The sequence below is a fragment of the Pyxicephalus adspersus genome, chromosome 9 (genome assembly GCF_032062135.1).
Source record: "Pyxicephalus adspersus chromosome 9, UCB_Pads_2.0, whole genome shotgun sequence".
NCBI classification, from domain to species: domain Eukaryota; kingdom Metazoa; phylum Chordata; class Amphibia; order Anura; family Pyxicephalidae; genus Pyxicephalus; species Pyxicephalus adspersus.
Window position 1 is genome coordinate 46,795,989 of NC_092866.1, and position 6,000 is coordinate 46,801,988.

Below are 6,000 nucleotides of genomic sequence, written 5' to 3' on the forward strand. Positions count from 1 at the left end.
TCCTTGGCTCAAGGCAAATGATTTGGGAGATGTATTAATAACCTGCTCTTGTCTGTACTGCCACCGATGGAGTTAAATCATTTCACACATCTGTTCAAAAAAGCTGATGTGTTCAGCTTCTGCATCTAAATGCCCCTTCATTAAATCAATATTAGCGGTGACATTGCTATTCTGTACTATTCCTGGAATATTGCTGCATTGTACAAGGTCTGTGTTATCCCTATGAATGATGAAAAGTTGGTTCTGTAGACAGTACAATATCTGTCATTGTGTTGTGTGGCTGCACCATGCAGTACTGTGTGTGCCCTCCTTGTGCCCTTCCCTCTGATCAGATCCAGAAGGAAAGATTTGTGATTTTTCAGTTTATTAACCCTCTGTAGCTAAAATGGTTCTATAGTGATTCATGTATTGTCTGATGAAACCATGTGTCAGTCTTCTGCAGCTTAAAGGGTAACACCCCTCCTCCAACAAATTTCACACCAGGAAGGAGTGGAAGATATTACATTTTGTAAATAATAATAATTACCTGTGTTCTATTGTGCCCCTCCTGGATTTACAAATCTCCGTTGTACCAGATGGGAAAAATTTATTATGTTTTTGTTTACTGTCATAGAGGTCTGCCTTTAGCTGTCTACGACTATCTAAAGTTCAAAATGACTTGTTTGCATAGATATGACATTCCATTTCTTTTTCTTTGTAGAAACCTGTCATTACTGAACACATTTCATTGGACACAATGTAACCGAGCAAGGAAAAAGATATCCTCTCATTTTTAAATTTGATAATTAGCTGATTTGTCCTAGAACACAAAAGTCAAACTAGTGAACGGACTGACAAACTCTACTTTGTCGTTGGATGATCTAGATCTGTATTTTCAAAGGCAGACTCTCGTTCGTACATTGTAGTGACAGCAGGTCAACAAAGGACTGAACTCTATTATCTTACATTGCTTGTAATAGCAGAGCAGAGTATAAACCATCATAGACTGTAGATTTTAGTTGCCCTTGTTGGTTTTTATAATGACACATGGCATGACTTTATTAGGAGCCATGTGGGCAATGCTAGTTTACTTCTACATATCTTAAAATTGCGTTGGGTAATATCTTCCAATCCATTAACTTAAAGCTGTTTCTGAGTGCTATGTAAAGAAATGCATGTCATTTAAAACACTGTAATTTGGAATCGGCAGAATAGACTTAATAAACTTAATGGCATTTACAGCTGACACATCAAGCTATAAACATGCAAAAGAATGTCGGTTTGGGATGCCCATATGGCTTTCCAATGGTTCTTGCATTTGAATATTAGATTGGACTTTACCATTGACTTTGGTGCTTTTAAAATAAAACAGTAAAATATTCAACTCTTTATCATTTGCTTTGTTCTAAAAAATAGCCTTCATTGCAATTTTATAGGTTTAAAATAGAATTGGCTGGATGCAAGGAAAAGGTTTCAAGTTTGAATGTCCTGTTGCATGCACTGCAATTCTTCACTGTCTTGGCACTGTCATTCTTCACTGTCTCCAAGTTTGCTTCTGGGTGTGTCAGATGCTTGTTCCCCTGCTGTATAATTCCATTGACTCCAACATGACTTCCGTGTCCTTTAGTGATGTAGGGGTCAACAGATGGAACCACAGAGCAGGATCAGACATCCAACACACCCAGGTGGTCTTCAGATTGGCAGGCCCTGGGAATATTTAGCAACAGCATCTTTTAAAGCTGAACCCTACGCTGATAACAAAACCACAAATTAATGTTCTCAATAAAATTGTTTTATTATTATTTAAAAACCTGTAATTTGAGTTATAACTGGTGTACCAATCTACATTTTTCCAATAATATGAATTGGAGCGGGAGATAAATAGCATAAAGCGCCAATCCAGTTCTGCTGCACTCCACATGTTACAATAGTAGCTGCTGAGTGGAGAGCTGAAAATAATTACTGATCTTTGTGCTGCTTCATTGTTCAATCTGCAGATAGGGAAAGTGTAATTGTATTTTGAGTCTGGCCGGGCTGTGTTGGGCATGGGTGTAGGATTACCAAACTTGCTGATCAGGATTATAAAACATTTGGGTTGTAAAACAGACCCAATATCTATTTAATTCTCTCAGGTTCAGCTGTAAATTCACAGGATTTTCATGCATCCATTATTCTCAGAGATTTTCTTTTATGTAATAAAATTGCCCAAAAAGATTCCCATGGAAAAAAAATGGTTTAATACTCACCTCCCTCTCTACATGTGCCTCCGATTGCTCTAATGAAGAGAAATTACCACCTAAATGTCCTTAGAAGTCCATTACTATCAAGGGTGGCTGGTTTCTAGCACCTTGTATGCTCCAATGGTTTCTCCCTCCGACTCTTGACTAGTTGACTAACAGGTAAAACTGCTAAGTAGAGCCGGGATGAGAAGTAACCAGACAATTCTGGCGGTGTTGGATTTTTTAAAAAAAAGTTCAGGCTAAAATTTTCCCCTATTACCATGGTATTTGGTGGCATGGGATGAGGGAGAAGGGAGTTTTTTACAATCTGTTTTGCTTTTTTGAAAATTTTAGCAACCAAGTAGGATATTTTCACCCTGTTCTTAAAGATTTAACTTTGGCAACTGTAAATGAACCTTCTGTGCTAGTGACTTTAAGGTTATGCTATACTTCACACCACAATCTAGTTTAAATTGAATAAGAGCCAATATTACCAAATATACCACCCCAAATGTGTTTAAATTGCTGCTGGTGTCTTGAATATCCAAAGCAAGACACTGGATTGATGTTTGATGATTGCCGTTAAAAACTATCTTTTGTATTGGTTTCCAGTGACAGATGAATGAACAAGTTCAGCACACACAGCACAGTTCTGTTCAATGGGGGGGCATATTGGGGTGCAGCTGCACGAGGGCCCCCGGACAGCCCTTCATAGTTGACAACTTGCAGAGCAGAAAGTTGTCAATAGAGGGCAGTCTTGCAGATAAGGACCATGAAAGCTGCAGGGGCCTTGGCTGGCTGAGAACTACTATTTCTCTGAGCCCTACACATAGGGAGAGAAAAAATGGGGGAGAGATGGAGAAGGGGGAAAAAGAGGGGAGGGGGAGAGAGAAGAATGGCAGAAAAGGGTAGAGTAAAGGAGAGAAAGATGGAGATTGAGGTGGGGGGTTTTCAGGGGGCCCACTAGTTAATTTTTTCCTAGGGGCCCGCTGTTGTCTGTGTCTGCCACTGGCTGGCTCCCCGTTACGCTCTCCTTCTTAGTAGTGCACATTGGTTGTTCCTTATTAGTTGTTCATCCATCTGGTATGGCGGATGGATGAATGATGTCTGGGGCCGCTGTACACATATCAGATTTCCACCCAAGACGAACATGACTGCTCATTCCAGAAATGAATCATCTAACTTGTGTACAAAGACTGTGGTGCTGAGATTCTCCAATTTTTTATTGTTTTGTACCCATTTCCTCAAGGTTATTCTAACAATCCCCTGATGCTAGCATGCTATTTTATTTATCTCCAACTTTATTTTTTTACTGACCTTAAACATGTAGGAATTTTGACTTTACTTGATGTATATGTTTGAAGTCATTACATAAGAAGATACTGGAGCCAGACACATAGCACGACAGCCAGACTACTGGCATTTTAACAGTCTGTAAAAGTAGCCTTTGTTTTTGTTTGTGACATATTTCCTTATATCACGTTTATGTAGAATTGCCTTTTACAAATCTTGCATTGCTGTGGGAATCTTTTACCACCAGCAGTTTTGATATGTCAAGGTATATGCCCTAGAATAAAAGTTTCATTAAACATACTGGCTGTTTCCATGGTGACTGTAATGGTGTACAGGACTAGTGTACATGAAAAAATCTACATAATATATTACTGATTGACATCTAGGTAAATGGTAATATATAGGTCCCCATTAGAGTAATTTGTGCCATATTCCTAATTATCAACTGTTTATTTACAAACATGAATAGCAGAAAAGTGTAAATTATGATTCTGCTAAACAAAACAAACCTGCAGTCTTGTCTGTTGTCCATAGATGAATACGAACATACAATTATTCTAGAGATAATCTTGAAAACCCTTTAAAATAGAGTTTAGTAGGAATTGCTGTACTTCAAAACATTATATATGTTGGCATTGTTATTTGTTGACAGTGTCTTGCATTTATTTGATCTGAACAATAGCAGATTTTTTTTCCTGACTAAAACTAATATATATAATTTTTATTATTTAATTGTTTTATTGTAAATTTTCTTGCACATGCTTAGTGAACTCAAGGTAGAGACCTGGATTAGAACCTTAATGTGGGTAACTGCAGCAGAGTCTTATGACCCGGGTTGATCTTGATCAGATTTAAAGATGTATTTGTTGCATGTGAGCTTTGATGTTTCTGTAAACTACATTACTAACTTCTTATTTTGTCATTACTTTACATACCAATGGGATTATAATGAAGGCAAAATGCGCGGCTGCTTGGTACCCAAATACTTGAGGGCATCCAGGAATGCTAATAAAGTTCATTACATGAGCATGGTTAATAGTAGGGTTGCTCTTTGGTTCACTATTAGCCTAAAAAGGACTGATTGGGCTATCCAAGGGGAAAATAGAATGCTAGGGGTATGATCCATTTGAACTGGCTTGCTTGGGGGACGGAGGTCTGGCTCATAGAGCTTCTTACAGCACAACTGGGTGACTGGGTGACTGGGTGGAGAAATAAGGGCAACGTAGGATGACTATGTGCTGAAATGGGCCCTCACCTAGATTTAATCTCAAGTCCCCCAGTTAATGCTCCCTCTTCTCTGAGAGGGCTTTGGGCTCAGGGGGGGCCACCTACCTAATTCTCTTTTCTTTCTTCCACTTCTGCTCATCTGTTCTTTGTATACTCAACTATGACTATCCTATAGTGTTAACACCAGCTATTTTAAGCTGGACAGGCTCTACTAGCAGTTGGACCCCTGGGTGGCATGTATTATTGATCTGTTTCCATTTTGTAATTTCACATTATGTATTTTGTGTTTTTTGTATGTGACTATTTCCAAATTATTTTCAATTGTTTTCGCCACTACATTAGACCCTACTCAAAAAAGAGGCCAATAAATGTGTTATTTTTTAATAGGAGTCCAAAGGTCGTCAACAAATAATGGAAGGTGAGTTCTTCTAGAGTCTAGGTCAGGCACTTAGCAGCAAGATGATGTTTTCTAGGGTTAATGGCCAGGTGACAGCTAAAGTAGGCTTACCTAGTCCCTATCAACTGTATGTTGTCCGTGACCTGCCACCTTCACCATTTCCAGGAATGATTTATTTATATGTTTTACTTCCCATATTGGGTGTACTACCTCAACTTGGAGGTGGGCATACTCACTGGCTCGCTGTGTAGTAAACCCATAGCAATAGGAGTGGTGCCAGAAAAATGATGTGCAACGACCTTGTACCAGTCACAATGACAGTTTTTGATGTCTACATTTCCAAGAGTATTTATTGTTGGTATTAACAGTTCAATATTTAAAATAGTATTGATTTTCTTTTATATAAAGGTTGAAGGTCAAGAACTAATCTAAAACTTTATGAGGGGGCTGTTCAGCTAAGGAGTTTGGGAAATCTAATTTATTGTATTCCTGGTCCTATTACATGCATCTTCTCTATACCTGGTGGCATTTTTATTTTGATATTCTGTTCTTTCCACAAGCCACAAATGTCTGTGCACATTAGCCCTTGTATAATCCAGTTGCACTGGTGGATGGGCCAGTAAATTCTAAACAGTCCCAAGGGACAATAGACAATTATTCTGCCTTTGCATTGACCTCTATTGCACCTAACTGAATAAAAAATGTAAGATTTTGAATACATTTAAAAAGAATATCAAACATGCTTGAATTCAAACTGTAGACAAAAATAAAATGCAGGAATTTTCAAAGTGTTCTCAGACCTTGCTATTGTTTATATATAAATATGTACTTTTATATAATAAGTTACCTTTAAAAAGATTTTCTATCAAAGCCTACTAACTGTGC

At 38.1% G+C, this 6,000-nt stretch overlaps 1 protein-coding gene across 1 annotated transcript in view; it reads left to right on the plus strand.

Annotated features, from left to right (window-relative positions):
- The window catches only part of LUZP2 (leucine zipper protein 2), a 338,727-nt gene that overhangs the window by 1,118 nt on the left and 331,609 nt on the right, over positions 1–6,000 (plus strand). The window lies entirely within an intron of this gene.